The sequence below is a fragment of the Rhinopithecus roxellana genome, chromosome 10 (assembly GCF_007565055.1).
Source record: "Rhinopithecus roxellana isolate Shanxi Qingling chromosome 10, ASM756505v1, whole genome shotgun sequence".
Taxonomy (NCBI): domain Eukaryota; kingdom Metazoa; phylum Chordata; class Mammalia; order Primates; family Cercopithecidae; genus Rhinopithecus; species Rhinopithecus roxellana.
Window position 1 is genome coordinate 139,265,004 of NC_044558.1, and position 20,417 is coordinate 139,285,420.

General features: G+C 38.4%; 1 protein-coding gene across 4 annotated transcripts in view; it reads left to right on the forward strand.

Annotated features, from left to right (window-relative positions):
• BICD1 (BICD cargo adaptor 1) overlaps positions 1-20,417 on the forward strand; it is a 266,606-nt gene that overhangs the window by 84,433 nt on the left and 161,756 nt on the right. The window lies entirely within an intron of this gene.

Below are 20,417 nucleotides of genomic sequence, written 5' to 3' on the forward strand. Positions count from 1 at the left end.
AATCCCAGCTACTCGGGAGGCTGAGGTAGGAGAATCACTTGAACCAGGAGGTGGAGGTTGTGGTCAGCCAAGATCATGCCATTGCACTCCCGCCTGGGCAGCAAGAGCAAAACTCCATCTCAAAAAATGAAATGAAATGAAATGAAATGAAATGAAATGAAATGAAATGAAATGAGCTCAGGAATACCAAGGAGGTGAAAGATCTGTACATTGAAAACTGCAAAAATTAATGAAAGAAATTGAAGGCTGGGGCAGCAGGATTGCCTGATTCCAGGAGTTTGAGGCTGCAGTAAGTCATGATTGTGCCATTGCACTGCAGCTGGTGTGACAGAGTGAGACCAAAAAAAAAAAAAAAAAAATTAGAAATTGAAGAAGACAGAAATAAATGGAAAGGTATCCTCTGTTCAAAGAGTGGAATAATTAATACTGTTAAAATGTGCATACTACTGAAAGCAATATACAGATTCAATGCAATGGCTATCAAAATTTTAATGGCATTTTCCACAGATATCAGAAAAACAATCTTAATATTTGTATGGAATCGCAAAAGACCCCAAGTAACCAAAACAATCTTGAGAAAGAAGGACAAAGCTGGAGGAACCACTTCCTGGTTTCAAACTACTTCCTGGTTTCAAACTACATTACAAAGCTCTAGTAATTAAAACAGTATGGAACTGGTCTAAAAAACAGCCACTAGGACCACTGAAACAGAATAGAAAGACTAGAAATAAACCCAAACATATATGGTCATCTAATCTTTGACAAGGGTGCCAAGAATACACAATGGGGAAAAGATCATCTCTTCAATAAATAGCATTGGGAAAACTGAGTTTGTATATGCAAAAGATTGAAATTGGACCCTTGATTTACAACATATACAACAATTAACTTCAAGTGAATTAAAGAATTAATGTGAGATCTGAAATCATAAAACTCTTGGAAGAAAACATCAGCAAAAAGCTTGACCTTGGTCTTGGCAAAGATTTTTTTGGAAATGACAATAAAAGCACAGGCAACAAATGCAAAAATAATGAAATGGGAGTATGTTAAACTAAAAAAACTTCTACACAACAAAGGAAACAATCAACGAAATTACCCGCCAGCCTAAAGAATGGGACAAAATATTTGCAAACCATATGTTTGATAAGGAGTTAATATCCAAAATATATAAGGAATTCACATAAAGGATTTCATACAACTCATTAGCAAGAAAACAAAAAGCCCAATTAAAAAATGGGCAAAGGACTGGAATGGACATTTTTCCAAAGAAGACATACAAATGGCTGACAGACATGTGAAAAGTTGCCCAAGATCACTAATCATGAGAGAAATGCAAGTCAAAACCACCATGAGATATCACCTTGCACTTGTTATAATGGCTTTTATCAAAATGACAAGAGATAGTAAGTGTTGGCAAGGATGTGGAGAAAAGAGAATCTTTGTATATTGTTGGTGGGAATATCAATTGGTACAGGAATTGTCAAAGAACAGTATGGAGGTTCTTCAAAAAGTTAAAAATACAGTTGCCATATGATTCAGCCATCCCACTTCTGGGATGAAATGAAATCTGTGTCTCAAAGAGATATCTGCATCCCATGTTCATAGCAGCACTATTCACAATAGCCAAGATATGGAAACACCCTAAGTGTCTGTCAACCAATGAATGAATAAAGAAAATGTGGTGTGTATACACAATGGAATATTATTAGCTATAAAGAAGAAAGAAATTTTGCCATTTGCAAAAACAGGAATGAACCTGGAGGACACGATAGTAAGTAAAATAAGCCAAACACAGCAAGAAAATATTGTTTTGTCTTACTTATATGTGGAATCTAAAAAGTTGAACTCTTAGTAACAGAGTAGAATGGTGGTTGCCAGGGGCTGGGGGATAAGGGATTAGGGGAGATATTAGTCAAAGTGTACAAACTTTTAGTTTTAAGATGAATAAGTTCAGTGGATCTAATGTTCTGTTGAACATGGTGAATATAGTTAACAATACTGTGTTTACTTGAAATTAGATAAGAAGATAGATTTTAAGTGTCATCACTGCAACCACACACAGATGATAACTCTGGGTGGTGATGGATATGTTAATTTGATTGTGGTAGTCAGTATACACTGTATATGTATATCAAATCATCATGTTGTACCCGTTGAATATGTACAACTTTTCTGTCTTAAGTAAGAACTTTAAAATTGTACAAAAGACATTTACAAGCCACACTTACTCATCTTGGGAAAAGCCATCAGTCATTCAAAGCAAAGCATCCTTTCCTTTTCAAGATTTTACTTTTTTTTTCTTTTTTTTTTTTTTTTTTTTTTGAGACAGAGTCTCAGGCTAGAGTGCAGTGGCATGATCTCAGCTCACTGCAACCTCTGCCTCCAAGGTTCAAGTGATTCTCATGCCTCAGCCTCCCAAGTAGTTGGGATTACAGGCATGCTTCACCATGCCCAACTGATTTTTGTATGTTTGGTAGAGACGGGGTTTTACCATGTTGGCCAGGCTGGTCTTGAACTCCTGACCTCAGGTGATCTGCCCACCTTGGCCTCCCAAAGTGCTGGGATTACAGGCATAAGCCACTGCTCCTGGCCTCAAGATTTTACTTATATTTTAAATGTCTGCATCTTGAGTTTCAATTCTTATTCTCCCTAGAAGCTAAAAGCATTGGCAGAGTTATGGGTTGGGTTGGAAATATTTGGGCCTGTGGGAAATAAATTCATATTGTTTGAAGAAAATAATCTGCTTATGATTATCAATTTATTATAATCAGGCCCAAAGAAGGAAACCAAAAGTCTTAATATTTTCTTAGTGATAAAGTGGAGGAAGTAACTGACAAAGTAATTTTGGCTCTTTACCAGGATGCTTCATATAAAAGAGGGGAAACAATTTCCTTGACAACCAATTAATATGTATAGCTTAAGGCTATGACTGTATTCCACAAGAAATAGATTACACTTCTGAGGGCCGCACATCTGAAGATCACTTATTATAGACTAGCTAGGAGGTTTTTTGATGATATGATGCAGATCAGCAATAAGTAAGACAGAAAGGGGGCTTCACCCAGCAAGAGTTAGGATTTATAGTCCCAGTATGCCCGTTTTACATATTGTGAACTTTGCTAACCTTCACCTTTATGAACAAGCTGTGAGTGACTCTCCAGCACAAAGCTTTCAGTATCAAGCATGCATATATTAAAAAAAAAAAAAATTGCCAGGCACGGTGGCTAATGCCTGTAATTCAACATTTTGGGAGGCCAAGGTGGGCGCATCACCTGAGGTGGGGAATTTGAGACCAGCCTGACCAATATGGAGAAACCTCGTCTCTACTAAAAATACAATATTAGCTGGGTGTGGTGGCGCATGCCTATCCCAGCTACTTGGGAGGCTGAGGCAGGAGAATCGCTTGAACCTGGGAGTCACAGGTCGTGGTGAGCTGAGATCGTGCCATTGCACTCCAGCCTGGGCAACAAGAGCAAAACTCCATCTGAAAAAGAAAAAAAACATTATACTGATGATTTGGAGGAGAGCACCAAATACCCTTAAAGTTTTTACGGCACAGACTTTTTAGTAAATCATCTTATGAGGGGATGATTATGGGAATTATATATATATTCCAAAAATATTGGCAAAAATAATGAAGAACCTGAAAGTCCTCCATGGTCAGAGTTAAGGTTAGGGTCAGGGATGAATGTTGCATTAGTTGGCAATAAAAAGCAGCCATTGTACAGTTTGACAGGCCTGTGTGAATATCCTACTTTGTAGCTGAGTGTTCTTGCTTGTTAATCTGCTTCCCTGATCCCGACTCTTTTTTTTTTTTTTTTAACTGGTGGTTGAGAGACGCTTCCAAGCCTACCTATTTTATTTACCACTTCCTCATTAGTTTTTTGGGCTTCTTAAAATGGTCCTCCACTCTTACAACTTCTGGCTGTTCGTACACAAGAACTGTCCACCTCTCTCCTCCCATCAAGAGTGTTGGCAAACCTATCATCCTCAACCTGAAGCTCCTTCCACTTCCTTCTTGCCAGTTCACTATCAGTCATTTCCGGAGACTGACATCACAAAAGAGTCATTAGATTTAAGCTCTGGTTTCAGCAATTACTGGACCTGTTGTGATCCTAGACAGGGTTCTTAACTTTTAATTTTCCATGACCTTTTTTCCCTTTGACATCCCAGTCCGAGCTGTCGACTTTTGCATTTACTGCTCATTTCTACCTTTATTAATATTCCATTTTCCCCTGTTAATAGTATATGCTGTGAAACCCAGGAGAAGTCAACGTTACTATGGTCTTGGGTAGAACTGAGAGAGATAAAGACATGAATTTGAGGCCGTTGGGGAATGAGTTGCAGAGAGGCATAAATACAAGGCAGAAAATAAGTTACGAGTGAGAATACAACTTATTAATAGCTTTTGTAAATTTCTGGCCAAAAGAAGATATTGAGGATAATTTGAGTTGAAAAATTATGTAAGACATCACTTAGGATTAGGATTCAATCACATTTTATAGAAAACTAAAATGAGAGTTGCTTAAGCATGAAAGAAGTTCAGAGGTAAGTAGTTCAGGGCTTGTATAGCAACTCCATGGTCACAGGGGCCCCAGGTTCCTTCTCACATTGTTTTCTCCCATCCTTGGCACTGGCTTACATACCAAATGTCTCCTCTTGACCACAAGATTCTCCTGGTGTTCCCAGACCAAACTGAGGGTTGGGCTGCTATTTCTTGTGGCCCAGTAAAGAGATGTAGATGAACTGGGGAGAAAGAGAGTTTTTATTTCTCCAACCGGTTATAGGGGGAAGGCCTGAAATTATCACCAGACCAACTCAAAATTACAGTTTTTCAGAGCTTATATACCTTCTAAGCTGTATGTCTACGTGTAAGTGTGCATTCATCTAAAGACGTAAGAGATTAACTTATTTTAATCTTTAACTAAGATCTGAGTCCTGAAGACCTTCCTCTGGAGCCTCAGTCAATTTACTTAATCTAAATGGGTCCAGGTGCTGGGGTGATTACCCTTATCATGTCTCCTGCTAAATCATGGAGGTCTGGGGAGTTCCTTCAGACCCCCAATAAACTTGTTTTTGGAGGCCTGGGGAGTTTCTTCAGACACAAAATAAAACTCGTTTAATCCTAAATGGGCCCGGTTAAGAATTCCTTTGTTATTTTGTTATGCTTTAAGGCCCAGGAAAGGCCTAGGCAAAACTCTTGGTGGGCTTTTGTTACATTCCAGCCTTTGTGTAAGGGCACTGGCTTTTTTAGCTTTTAATATTTAACTTCACCACTCAGTCAGTACTGAAACAGTTGTTATGGAGGCCTGCGTTAGTGAGACCTGGCCTGTCACACTGGTGCTCTAGCTATTATGTCCACGTTCCAAGATGGAAGAAAGTATAATGGCAAATGTACGTATGTCTCAGCTGAATCAGTTTGCTTTAAAGAGCTTCCCTGGCTTCCATCCACTTAACTTCTGCTTACATTTCCTTGAACACCTCTAGAAACCAAGGAGGTTGGGAAAGCTTTACGCTGAGGACGTTGTCACTGCAAATAACACATTTTAAAGTCAGAAAGTGGGAAGAGTGGATATTGTGTAGGCGACTCACACTCCCTTCCGTCATAGCCGACCAGGACAGAGACAACTGGATGATGGTTTTGCTCTAGTTGAGCTTAAACAAGCTCGTGGCTCCCTCTCCTTAAACTACTTTTATATTTTCTAACTTTCTCTAAGTTCAGAGTCAAGGTTTCACATGATTTTATGAATGTTTCTTGACAAGCTCATCATTTCTGGTGTTTTGCTGAATTCTGCAGTAGATAGTATGGTATATTTGGTGGACAGATTCAGGGCCACCAGGCTTTGAATAGCAGCGGTGCTACTTAGAAGCTGACAGGTTATGAACCTTATATGCTACCATGGGGAATAATGTTGTTATTATAAATGATTTTACTGAACCTTATATGCAACAGTGAGTAATGTTATTATAAATAATGATTGTACTGAACCTTATATGCAACATAGGGAATAATGTTATTATAAATATTGATTATTAGACTGAGGTAGTTTTTTTAAAATTCAAGTGAAAGATCACATTACTTTACATGAGGACTAGAAGGCACATTCAAAAGATACGGTTGATTCAGTTTCTTAACCAATAAGAATATAAGTGTCCAAATACGGAACAAGGGAAACAATATGTCCAAGAAACATTTTTCTTAATACTAAAAGCCTCTTGATCTGTTTCCTATATCCTAGTCACAACCGAATTTTAAGAAAGTCGAGGTCATGTTGGTAACTCCCTGTCAATACTGCTTTTTGTTACTAACTGCAAGATCAGGAATGGTCCCTCATTACTTTCATCTTGGCCTTCAAAAGAGCCTACTGTAATTTTTCTTGTGAAATAGTATGAAATAACTTTTTTCCTGAAAGAAAATCTCCTTTCTATGGTTCTTTCTTCTGAAACAAGGCTTTCCTTCTCTGAGCTTCCAGCTAGAAGAATTTCCTCTGAGATACTCTTATCTAGGAGGATTGTAGTAGGGTCACAATGCCTCAGCTCATTTCAGTTAATTTTCTTGAGCTGAATCAAATGAATGTCTTAACAAGTTGTCCTTTAAAAGGATAGATGTGCTTTTATACAAAACTTGCATTTAAATGAAACCACTGGACTTCTTCATACAATGTAATGAAGCCTTAGTATTCCAGCGATTTGGCACCTAAATGCATAGGCACTCAATAAATATTGGAGGGAAGGAGGATGGTGGAAAGAAAAAAGAAAGTGGGAGCAGGGAAAATTAGGGGGAAAATTATTGTTTCTTCCTGGAGATAGGTTTCATTTTTAATTGGGAAATGGAATGTGAAATGTATTACTTTCAAACTTGAGGACCCAGAATATAACTTATGATGATTTAAGTTTTCTTCCTTTTATTTACATTTTAATGATAAAGATACTCATTGGCCAAGACCCAGAAAAAATAGTTTACCTATATTTTATTCGTATTTGTTAAAAAAAAAAAAAAAACCAGAATCTATGGAAAATCTGGAGAATTTATTTCTGGTTATAATACTCAGAAAATGTGTGCATTTGTTTTGCTTCTGAACAGACGTATTCTGCTAAGCAAGCAATCTCCTCTTAGATTGCTTGCTGAGCACATATACTTTCCTTATGCTGATTCTTAAAGTCTCTGTATTTGGTTGGCGGCTTTAGTAATAAGAGACTAGCTTTTAACTCAGCCAGAAGAAGCTGATGTGAACCACCAGAAATAACACTGATCATATATAATACTTATGGGACAGTGGTTGCCCACCATTTTTTAACCCAAGATTTCCTGACATTTATCACTGTGCCAACAAAAAGAAAAACTAGGAACCTCGGGAGGGCTTAGGCAGAGGAAGCATGGGCAGCTGCCAGCCTGGGCAGATGGCGTCTGTTTGGTTGAGCCAGGTTCACCAGGAAAGAAGATCAGGTCCTAGTTTGAGACCCAAAACCTGGTGAGTAAGAACAAGTGTTCAGGACTTCAGGGGGCCCAGTAGGCAATTGTGGGAAAAAATCTGGAGATCCTGAACTTGCCCAAATTATAGGGGTAGGTGAGAAAAGGTAATCCAAGGGGTAATTTTTTTTCTGCTTTTTGGTATTACCTGTATTTTCTTTAACAATTATATATATTACTTAAAGGAAAAAATTCTAGGTTTTATATATTCCTGACTAAACTTCAGCATTGATATGTATTTGCTTCTTTTATACAAAGTAACATTGTTTTCATTTATAGATTGCCATTAGGATACCTTAGTAATGATGTCCAGTTATGATGCAGATATTTCAAAGTTTATTGTTTATTTATTTATTTTTTTGGAGGCAGGGTCTTACCCTGTTGCCCAGACTGGAGTATAGTGGTGTGATCTTGGCTCACTGCAGCCTCGACCTTCCAGGCTCAAGCAGTCCTCCCATCTCAGCCTCCCAAGTAGCTGGAACAACAGGTGTGCACCACCATGCCTGGCTAATTTTTCTATTTTTTATAGAGATGGGGTCTCGCCATGTTGCCCATGCTGGTCTTGAACTCCTGGGCTCAAGAGATCTGCCCACCTCAGCCTCCCCAAATGCTGGGATTACAGGCACGAGCCACTGCACCCGGCCCAAAGTTAGAATAACTTAATGAATACGGTTTAGATGATGTCAGATACCCCTTTTGTCTCAGGGGAACTGGCTCCTACTTAGATATCTTAGGACCATTAGTGGGACATTATAGGATAGCCTAGAAACAGAAACACTCATGTCAGTGTGATTTATGGCTAAGTTGGCACTCGACATCAGTGGGATAGGAGGGGTAATACATTAAATGGTGCACGGGAAATTGATTATTCATTCAGAAAATAATTGAAATGGATCTGTACTTCATACACAAAAATCAATTTCAGGGAGATTAAGGGACTTAAATTATAAAAGGCAAAACTTTGAAACTTTTGGAAATAGTACAGGAGAATAGCTTTATGACCTTGGAGGAGGGAAGGATTTACAAATAGTGTTAGCTATAAGGCAAAGGTTTGGTCATTGAACCATCTTAAAATCAAGGAAATTACTTCATCAAAAGACATTGCTAAAAGAGTAGGAGAGAAAAACCACACACTGGGAGAAATATGTGCCGTACACATATATGGCAGTCACACCTGACAGCAACAACTGAAGCATACTCTGAGAATGACCCTATGGTCTAAGACGAATGTGTGTTTGAAGTTCCGAGCTGAGGAACCCGGGAGTGGCCAACCCAGAGATTGATTCCTTATCTATGAGGAACATCTGAACCCCAGGCCCATTTTGAATCCAAAAATGGAGGGTTGCCAGGTGAAGGTTGCAGGAGGGGAGCTAAGTAAAAATGCTATATAAACTGCTTACTTTTTAGAAACAGTAGTGGTTCTCCCATCCAGCATGCCACCACTGGACCGCTGCATATGTAAGTCCCCTCGAGAAGCCCTAGATCTCATTTGCTGGCTCTGGGTCTCTTCTTCGGCCTCTCGAACCTGGTGCTATCCCTATCAAAGTCAATAGGGGTCTGGCACAATAACATGTAACTAACAAATCATTAGGAAACAGAAACCTGTCTTTTAGAACGTGGAACTTCTCTTCATCAAAAGCACTGTAAAATGAGTTAAGAAGCAACCCATAAATACTCGAGGGAGATACTTGCCATACATGTAACTGACAAATTAATAAAGGAAAAAGGTACTCTGGAGAAAAATGAACAAAAGCCTTGAATAGAAACTACACAGAAGTGGAAATGTGAGGTTGGGTGTGGTGGCTCACATCTGTAATCCCAACACTTTGGGAGGCCTAGACAGGTGGATTGCTTGAGCCCAGGAGTTTGAGGCCAGCCTGGGCAACATGGTGAAACCCTATCTCTACAAAAAGTACAAAAATTGGCTGTGTGTAGTGGTAGGCATCTGTGTTCCCAGCTACTTGGGAGGCTGAGGTGGGAGGATTGCCTGAGCCTGGGAGGTGGAGGTTGCAATGAGCTGTGATCATGCCACTGCACTCTAGCCTGGGCAACAGAGGAGACCCTGTCTTAAAAAAAAACAAAAAGTGAAAATGTGACTGGTCAATAAAAATGTGAAACTACGTAACTTTATTAGTAGTCAGGGAAATGCAAATGAGAAGCACCAGGTGATACTGTTTCACACTCTCCAGGGCGGCCAAAATGTTTAAGTCTTAAAAAACAACCATAAGGATGTAGAGTCACAAACAGGAACCCTTAGACACCGCTGCTGGTAGTTGAATTAGTACAGCCACTTTGGAGAACTCTTCAGCCTTGTCAGGAAGAGTTGAAGCTGTGTGTAATCTACAACACTGCCCACACTCCAGAGCAGTGCTTCTCAAGCCTGGCATAATATATTAGCCTCCCAAAATGAGCATGTCAGGAATACTTACACCTGGCCCTTACCCCAGACCTGTGATTCCCAAATGGTATGCCAAGATGCCCTGGGGAACCACAGCAAACTCACAGAAGACCCTGGGATATCTTAAATGTTCAAGGGGAACATGGTGTTACTTGGCATCTGTTGAACACAATGTGAATTACTAGCTCAAGATAGTTCAGTCTCAATGTTACCCCACGCAGCATCCCTTTCTATTATGCAAAGCTGGGTTTTCAGTGGTTGCTGTAACAAAAAGCAGGTATCATGAAAATCAATATGGAAGAGGAAATAAGGGTGGTAGAGTCCAATATGATTCCAAAGTTTAAGAAGTTGTGTAGTGCCCAACGAGTGCACATATTCCATTAATAAGTAATTGAGGTTATTTAAGAATGAAATAAAACTTTTTTCTTTGGTATTTTCGTACAGATTTTTCAAACAGCTACTGCATTGTTAGGACAAAAAGACTTGTTGAGGTTTTTGGACCTAACTACTTAAATGGAATTGTTAGGAATTTGTTCTAGGGGTGCCTAGAACCCTGAAAAAATTGAGCCACCTAGTAGTGTCCCTTGAACCAAGAATATTTGGGAATCTCTTTGCCAAATTAGTTAACTCAGAATATTTGGAGATGGAATCTCTATGTCTTTGTTTTTAAAAAGCTCCCCAGGTGATTCTAATGGGTTCCTAAGGTTGAGAACCACTGCTTGAGAAACTCTTGCACATGTGGCTTAGGATAATGCTACTCAAATGGTACCTGGGGGCCAGTGCTGGTTTGCAAATTATTTCCTACAGACCTGCAGCAAGATAAGTAGTTTATATGAATCATAGTTTCAGTGAATAATGGTACAGTTTTTGTAATCACTTGTCTTCTGATTAAATTTATTGAAATATAATTTTACGTCAAATTTTATGATGGAAATATTGAGGCTTGTATTTTGTGCTTTTTTCTCATATTTTTCTAATATTTATGATTTTACAGCTTTGTTGATGTATAATTGATCAAATTGCACTCTTTAAATATGTGCAATTTATTGTATGTCAATTTTGACATATGTATATACTTGTGAAATCATCAACACAACCAAGATAATGAACATATCCATCACTCTCTAAAATATTTTCTGGTCCTTTTGTAATCTCTACCATTTGCCCCTCCATATCCCTTCATAATCCTCCACTCCTGTCCCCTCCCCAGTGCAACCACTGATCTGCCTATTGTCACTATAGATTCGTTTGCATTCTCTAGAATTTCATGTAAATGGAATTTTACTGAATGTACTCTTGCTTTTGTCTGGCTTATTTTACTTAGCATAATATTTTGCAATTCAGCCACGTTGTTGGATATATCAATAGTTTACTCCTTTTTACTGCCGATTAGTATTCCATTGTATGGATATGGCACAACTTGGTTTTTTATTCACCAATTGATGGATATTTCAAATGTTTGCATTTCGGCTGTTATGAAATTTGTGTATAAATCTTTATGTGATCACATGCTTTCTTGAATAAATAAATACCTAAGAGTGGAATGGTTGGATCGCATGGTAGGAATATGCATATAGTAATTTATTTTGATTGTATTTCACAAATAAAAAGCATTAGCCCACAATGATTAGAAATAAAACTCTCCCAGGCTGGGAGCAGCAGCTCATGCCTGTAATCCCAGCACTTTGGGAGGCCAAGGCGGGCTGATCACCTGAGGTCAGGAGTTCAAGACCAGCCTGGCTAACAAGGTGTAACTCCATCTCTACTAAAAATACAAAAATCAGCTGGGCGTGGTGGCACATGCCTGTAATCCCAGCTACTCAGGAGGCTGAGGTAGGAGAATCACTTGAACCTGGGAGGTGGAGGTTGCAGTGAGCAGAGATCACACCACTGCACTCCAGCTTGGGAGACAGAGCAAGACAACATCTGAAAAAAAAAAAAAGTAAGAAAACTCTTCCTTCAGCAAATGTATTCTGAAAAGTACTAGCCTAAGTGAAATGCCCAAGAGTGTTCATAGCTACATTGTTTATAATAGCAAAATACTGGAAACAATCCAATCATCCATTGTCAGGAGAATGGATTATTAATATGAGGTATATATCCAGTAGACTATAACAATGAAAACTACATTAACGTAGCTGCAGTTTATCTGCTACATTAATGTAACTGCAACTACATTAATCAGAATGAATAAACGGAATTTAAAGTTGAGTTCCAAAAGCAAATTGCAAAAGAGTGCATATGGAAGGATTTCATCATATGAATTTTACAAACAGTATTTTATCACAATATTAAACAGCATTTTATTTATAGAAATATACATATATGGTAAACTATAAAGAAAATGGTAGTACAAAATGCAGGATAGTGTTTCCTTGGGGAGTGACCAAGGGTACAACGAGAGAGAGAGGACCGAGGAAGGACAGACAGAGGCCTTTGAGGCTAATGGGTCTTGGTCCCTTTCTTAAACTACAGGAATTTATTTTAATGTTACGTTTTGTGCTTATATTTTGTCATAAATTTTTTGTGCATATTCAATATATAACCACAAAATACAAAAAAAAAAAAAAAACACTCTGAACAGTTGAAAGGGAGTTTATTAAGCAAATAGAGGTACAAATTATGAACCATCAGGGTTAGAAAAAAATCCAGGCTTTAAATAAAGATATATCTAAATAATAGGCTATTGGGTATTATCTTAGAAAAACCTGGGGTATTACACCAGGTTATCATAGAATATTTAGTTAAGAAGTATAGAAAATATGATATGCTATTTACTTGAATGATACTCGGTAGGCATGTAATGTGATGATTAAATCAGTTAAGAATATGTGATCGATTTAAAAAAATAATCTCTTTTAAAATGCATGTCTTTTGTTTTTATGATTATTGAAAAATGGTTTTCAGAATACAAAATGAGAATCAAAAATTGGTAATTAGATATTCTGTGTTTCCCAAATGGATGGAATTTATAATTGGGTGGGAGTTAGGTTAAAAGCTAGAAAACACTGAGGAAGTTAAGAAAGAATTAAAAATTCTCGTTAAGAGAAAAAAAAAAAACTGCGTCCTTTGCTAATATAAACCGTAAGAGCCTATGCCTCGAGAAATTTCTCTGTGTTTTTCTTTGTACATTTTAAATGACTTAATGAGAAAGAAGATACATCAGGACTCCTTTCCCAGCAGGAGGTTGAGTCTTTCACAAATAAGTAGGGAGCTGCTCTCATAATGAGGTGAACGGCCACCTGAGTCTTGGATAAGTCCGAGGAAAACCTTTAACCAGAGGGAGCAACAACTCGCCAGTGTTCAATCTGAGACTTTCCAAGGTCGGAAGAGAAGAGGATTGGGATTGATATTTAATAAGCATTTACTGTGTCCGAGGCATTCTGGTACGAATTTTATATCTCTTATCTGATATCCTTGCCTTTTAGGACTAGGCTCTTCTTACCTTTAAGGTAGATGTTATTGTTCTCATTTTACACATGAGATAACTGAAACATAGAACTTAAAAACCTTGCCAAAGATTTCAGAGGAGGCAGATTTAAACCCAAATGCATTTGCATTAAACCCCAATGGATTTGATTCCAAAGCATGTCGTCTTTCTGCTAATAATAGCCAACAGTCATTGAGTACTTACTATATTTGTACCAAGGTCTGTTCCAAGTGATACATAGACTTTTAAGCCTCATGGCAGTATGAGAAAGAAGCTATTATTATCCCCATTTTACAGATGACAAAATGGAGTCACAGAATGTTATGTAATTTGCCCAATGTCACACAGTAAGTGGCAGAGTTGGTCCAGCTCAGGAGCCCACACTCTTCACTTCTTTTGGCCTTTTATGAGTACATCTGCCCTTTCAAGGATCAGGCTTGCGTCTGTCAGGGAGACCTAATGTCTCCTCTTAACTTTTGAGCCATATGCAACATGGAAACTGGTTTCTCCTGGCTGGGCACTTCTGGGTTGCCTGGCCTCCTGTGAGCTCCTCTTTTCTAATTGAATCTACTCTCTAAGACTCTTTGCTGCTGGAATATGCAGCAGTAGTTTGAGAGACACTTCTCAGGCAGTTCTAATATGTTTAGCTGGGTTCTTCCTATTTTTTGTGCTTCATCAGATCCTTTGGGCTCAGTGTTTTCTTTCTTTTTTTTTTCTTTTCTTTTTTGAGACAGAATCTCACTTTGTTGCCCAGGCTGCAGTGCAGTGGCACAATCTCGGCTCACTGCAACCTCTGCCTCCTGGGTTCAAACGATTCTCCTGCCTCCGCCTTCAGAGTAGCTGGGATTACAAGCACCTGCCATCACACCTGGCTAATTTTTGTATTTTTAATAGAGATGGGGTTTCACTATGTTGGCCAGGTGGATCTTAGGTGATCCACCCGCCTCGGCCTACCAAACTGCTGGGATTACAGACGTGAGCCATCGCGCCCAGTCTGGGCTCAGTGTTTTTCATGGAATAAGGATGAATCATTAGAAGAGCTTTCATACCTCTTAAACTCTCAAATTCCATGCCTTAAGAAGGATTTTTATTAAGAATTCGTTTAAAACAAATAGTAATTAAGCATCATTTTAACCATTTGATGTGATTATAACTCATATGCTTTCTACTCCAAAAATGTTTGAAGTAGAAGAAACCAATACAATGGGATAAGCACAATAAAAATGCAGAACAATGTAGAGAAAACAGAGATAATTATACCAAAACCTTAAGGTATTTTCGTTATTGCTGTTGAGCGTTTAATGCTGAATTTCCTCTCTGCTGAGGCAACAGAAAGGTAATTGGTCAGATAATTTTTGTTGTGTTCAAATAAAGTAAACTAGTTCATTGGGGAGGATAAGGTAGCATGTCAGGCCACTAGGCAACCTTTTTCTTCCTACAAGTTAGATTATGTCTGAATATCCTCTGGAGCACTCAGATCTTAAAATACTTCAGAAGAGACTATAAAGAATGGCCAGTGATTGTCTCTAAAGAGGCACCACAGCAGTGCTGTAAGCCCTGGGGGAAAGGCCAGGTTCTAGGTCACTCCCTCACTTTGTTCCAGTCTCTGCCCAAAGGTCACCTCTTCCCTGACTGCCCTTTCTATATGAGGTTCCCACTGAACACACCTGGGTTGCCCTCTATTCCTGTCCAACATAGTAGTCACTAGCCATATATGACAACTAAAATTAATTAAATGACATAAAATAAAAAATTCAGTACTTTGGTCATACAGCCACATTTCAAAAGCTCAGTAGCCGCGTGTGGCTAATAGTTACCATATTGGACAACACAGATACATCATCACAGAAAGTTCCATTGGGTACTGCTAGCCTATGTTCTTATCTTGCCTTCCATTTTCTTCTTAGAACTTTTTCAACACTATGCCATGCCATGCACCTAATGATTTGTTTATGTTCCACTAGAATACATGCTCTGGACCACAGAGTTTTTTGTTTTTTGTTTTCCCAGAACATAGCTGAATCCTCCAGTGCCTAAAGCAGTGCCTGTCATAGTACAGTGCTTTGTAAATACTTGCCGAGTGAACGAATAACAAATGAACGAATGAATTTTAGTATTATTTTGCAGTTTCAAATCAAAAGTATTTTGTCTAATGTCATTGGGTGACCTAGTACACGTTCTGCCACAGTTCTTAAGATGAAAGAATGAAAATTCTGTGACCAAAGAGAACATTTTAAAGATAAAGTGATATTAAATATATTAGTCAAACTTTTATTTCTTTTATCTTTCATATTATAAAGAATAATGGGTATGAAATTTCTGTTTATTAGTTAACATATCATCCTGAATATGAACACATAAAATATCAATTTTCTTTGCATTAAGAAGTCATATAAGTAGAAGGAGAAAACAAAGTACTTATTATATAGCTAACTGGACTTACAGTCACATCTAATTTAAAGCAAATTTGCTCCATGCAATGGAATATACTAAAAGTGATGTTGTGCAATTATAGCTACAGACATGACAAGAAATCATAATACATTCTAAACGTATATAGAAAAATGTCAGTTTACTTCAACTTATTTTAAACAAAAATTACCCATGAAATGATTGCAGTACCTAAAAGGAATTTGCGATCTGAACAAAATATAACTAGAAGCACGACTACCCTATAGCTCCTATAAATACAGATTGAAGCTAGTTTATGATTTCAGCCAAAAATGCAGCTTCAGTAACCTTGAAAAACATTGTTTCCCTTCTATCAGGCCTAGCTTTGTCAGGAGATACTCAGGAGGCGATGGAGGAGGGAGGTACCTGGTGGAGCCAGACAAGTCTGGTAAATCAACTTTAACAAGTAGCCAGATGATAGATGTCAGTTGGGTGTCATGCCCAATTCTAGTTGGTGACAGTTAGGAATTAAATTAAAATAGGAGTGTTTTCTCCTTCCCCCTCCCTTTCTTAAAAGCAGCCATTTTCTGAATAGTGTTCTTAGTTCTCAGTGGATTTGCAAATGCGGATCATGAGGCACCTCTAGCTTGTGCAGGATTGGTGTTATTTTGCTATTTGAAGTAAAAAACATGGTTAGTGTCCTTGGATAACCGCATATACTTTCATTGTTTTTCAAATCAGGTCCAGTGAAGGGCTAAGTTCTTCATAAATATCATGGCTAATTTTGGAAACCCATATGTTCAGTTAAGGTTTCTGAACTGGAATAAATATGAATGGAGGATTTATCAACGTTTGGATGTTTGCAATTTCAATTCTTGATTCTTTTTTGAAAATCTATTCTGGCTCTGTATCTGAAATGTTTATCTCCTTTGGGGCTAGATCCAGAGTATACTTTTTGAAAACTTTAAATCATGGGTGGAATAATAAAGTCACTTGCTCTTAAGACTTTAGGGGTTGTTTTAGCTGGCAAGAGAGCATTGCCTGTGTGCTGCGAAAAATACGAGAGCCACAGACTGGCCAAATTACTGCTTTTACTCTGGCAGAGTGAAGAAAATGGCCCTGTGACAGACATTTCCAGTTTCCTGTATGTAGAAATGGGGAAACAGTTGTGGGAAAAAAAAAAAAAAAAAAAAAAAAGCCAGCTGGGGTTCTTGACACACAGTTTGTGCTAATTTTAAATTGTGCTAATACTTGACTATATAGTGAGGAATCCTTTGCAGGGTGATGATCTGTTGAAGACTCAGCAGGCCACAGTGGGGAGAGGCAGAGAGGCTATCAGACGCTTCCCCTCCAGAGGCCTTTTAATGGGTACTGAATTCAGAATTGACCTTAGAATCTGATCATTACTGATGTAAGAGCAAAGTCAACACCATCTGCAAAGATAATTTCTCATCTATTCATGAGTACCTGTGCTTATCACCACATCTGGAAATCTGACTACTCAAATAAGAATTTCTGTTGAGAGACTGAACAAGCCAGGCACCAGCAATATTTTACTCTGTATGTACAGATGGACATCGATACTGGAATATTTCTGTCTCATTGATGCTTAGGGACTATCTTTTGATTTTGATCCATGTCAAGATTCTAAGGTAGTTTAACTCAGACATGGGTTTTAAGTGTTTCTTATTTTTGTTTTTGTTTTTTTAAATTTCTGTTTCTGTGAGTGTAATTTAGGGAGGAGTACCAGATTGTTTTTATAAGTTGTTTCTTACATTGATTAACACATATCTTTTCCGCCTTAAGGTTTATAACAAATGTGAAACTAAGTTTCACAGGTTCATTCCAGCCTAATCTTTTCATAGATGATAGCATAGTCCAAAAGCAATATGCTGCGACATTTTATTTTATTTTATTTTTGAGACAGAGTCTCGCTATGTTGCCCAGGCTGGAGTGCAGTGGCATGATCTCGGCTCACTGCAACCTCCATTTCCCAGGTTCAAGTGATTCTCCTGCCTCAGCCACCCAAGTAGCTGGGATTACAGGCATGCACAAACACGCCCAGCTAATTTTTGTGTTTTAACAGAGACGGAGTTTTGCCATGTTGACCAGGCTGGTCTCGAACACCTGACTTCAAGTGATCTGCCGCCTCGGCCTCCCAAAGTGCTAGAATTACAGGCATGAGCCACTGGGTCCAGCCTGCTATGACATTTTAAATTTCAAAATGTAATAAAATCACAAGTTATGACAGAAAGCCACAGTACTTCTCATTGAATATAGTATCTTCTTGGTGTTCGTGTCCTCTTCTTTCATGACTCTGTGTGCCAGTATTTGACCAAATCTATCAACTCTTTTAAGGCAGAGACTATGTTTATTTATTTTTTAACTTTTTGTTTGAAATAACTTTAGACTTAGAAAAAAGTTGCCCCAAAATACTACACTGATTTTCATGTACCCTTGATGCAACTTCCCCAAATGTTACCATCTTACATAACCATAGTACAGTGGAGGAAACAGAAATTGATGTTGGTACAATAGCATCACTAACTAACCTAAATAACTTATTTCAGTTTGCCAATTGTCCTACTAGTGTCCTTTTTAAAGCCCAGGATCCAATCCAGAATCCCATACAACACTTAATTGTGACGCCTTATTAGTCTCATCTAGTCTGGAGGAGTCTTTCTATAATTTTTGCAACTTACTGCTTTTGAAGAGTCCTGACCAGTGATTTTGTACAACGTCCCCATTTTGGGCTTGTCTGATGTTTTCTTAGGATAAGAATTACCATTGAAGTGATGTTGTGCCCTTCCCAGTGGTTTTTTGTTTTTTGTTTTTTTTTGAGAAGGAGTCTCCCTTTGTTGCCCTGCTAGAGTGCAGTGGCACAGTCTCGGCTCACTGCAACCTCCATCTCCCGGGTTCAAGTGATTCTCCTGCCTCAGCCTCCTGTGTAGCTGGGACCACAGGCACACACCACCACACCTGGATAATTTTTGTATTTTTAGTAGAGACAGGGTTTTGCCATGTTGGCCAGGCTGGTCTCGAACTCCTGACCTCAGATGATCTGTCTCCCACCTCTGTCTCCCAAAGAGCGGGATTACAGATGCGAGCCACTGCACCCGGCCCCCAGAGTATTACATCAGAGGGCATATGATGTCAGTATGTCTCATTGCTGTTGATCTAAGTTTTGGTCACTTAGATAAGGTGGTGTCTACCAGGTTTCTCCACTGCAAAGTTACTATTTTTCCCATTAGAATTAATAAGTACTTTGAGGGGAGACGCTTTAAGACTCTGCAAACATCCTGTTACTCATCATACTTTTGCCCATTAATTTTAGATTCTATTGATGATTCTTACCTGTAACAATTATTAATGTTTGCTAAATGCTGATACATTTTATTTCCATCATTCCTTCTATATTATTAGAATTCTACTGTAAGGAAGAGCTGTTCTTTCTTCTGCCATTTATTCATTTATTATGTTAATGTGGAGATATAATTAATTACTATAATTTTTTTCTCAAAATATCTCAGATTTGGCCATTGGAAGCCCCTTCAGACAGGCTCCTGTCTCCTTTTGATACATCCCCGTCACCTTTTAAATGCATTTTTTAACTCTGGCATCACAAAATGTGTCAGGCTTATTTTGCTCCAGTCCTAGAATCAGTAACTTCTCCAAAGACCCTAGTTCTTTTTACTGGAGATTGGTATTTAGAAACAAAATCTGGGTGCTGGATATGCTCATTGCTACTGGTATATCATTGCTTCTAGGCTCTCTCCTTACAGTGCTAGAAAATAATGTGTCTGTATATACACATACACGAACATGTTTCTCTCTCCCTCTCTCTCCATATCTGTATACCTATGAATATTTATCTACCTATTAAAAACAAAAAGTTTATCCACTTATTGATACTTCCACTTACAACTCAATACCACTAGTTTCCTTTTAGATATCTCTTTTTCCTTACTCGTGGCTTTTTCTCCAACAATTAGAAACCTGGCATTCATTATCTACAATATATTTACTTATTTGCTCAATCCTAGTATATATGTAAAGAAGTTTCAGAACTGTGATTTCCATAATCCCTATGAAACAAGTTTACCAGAAAGACTATATAGTGTTTGGATACAGTCCTTTTTGTCTAGTCTTAAGGTATATAATAAAAGTACTGATTTCCAAAATTAGGTTAGATATTTTCTTTCTTACCTCTTTCATGGTGGCTGTTGGTTTCATTTGTAATACAGCTACGTTCTTTTGTTACTGTTTGTGTTCCATTTTGGGTTCCCTCAATACCGACAGGTTGGTTTTAATTATTATTTATTTGGGAGATGTGAAACATGACTATAGTTCTTAGAGTCTGAACTCTGTGAAAAGGGGCTGGGCACGGTGGCTCAAGCCTGTAATCCCAGCACTTTGGGAGACTGAGGCGGTTGGATCACTTGAGGTCAGGAATTTGAGACCAGCCTGGCCAACATGGTGAAACCCCTTCTCTACTAAAAGGACAAAAACTAGCTGGGCGTGGTGGTGGGCGCCTGTAATCCCAGCTACATGGGAGGCTGAAGTAGGAGAATTGCTTGAACCCAGGAGGCGGAGGTTGCAGTGAGCCGAGATCACACCACTGCACTCTATCCTGGGTGACAAGCTAGACTCCATCTCAAAAAGAAAGAAGAACTATGTGAAAAGGCATTTCAGAAAAGTGTCATCCCACCTTATCCCTTCTGTCACAT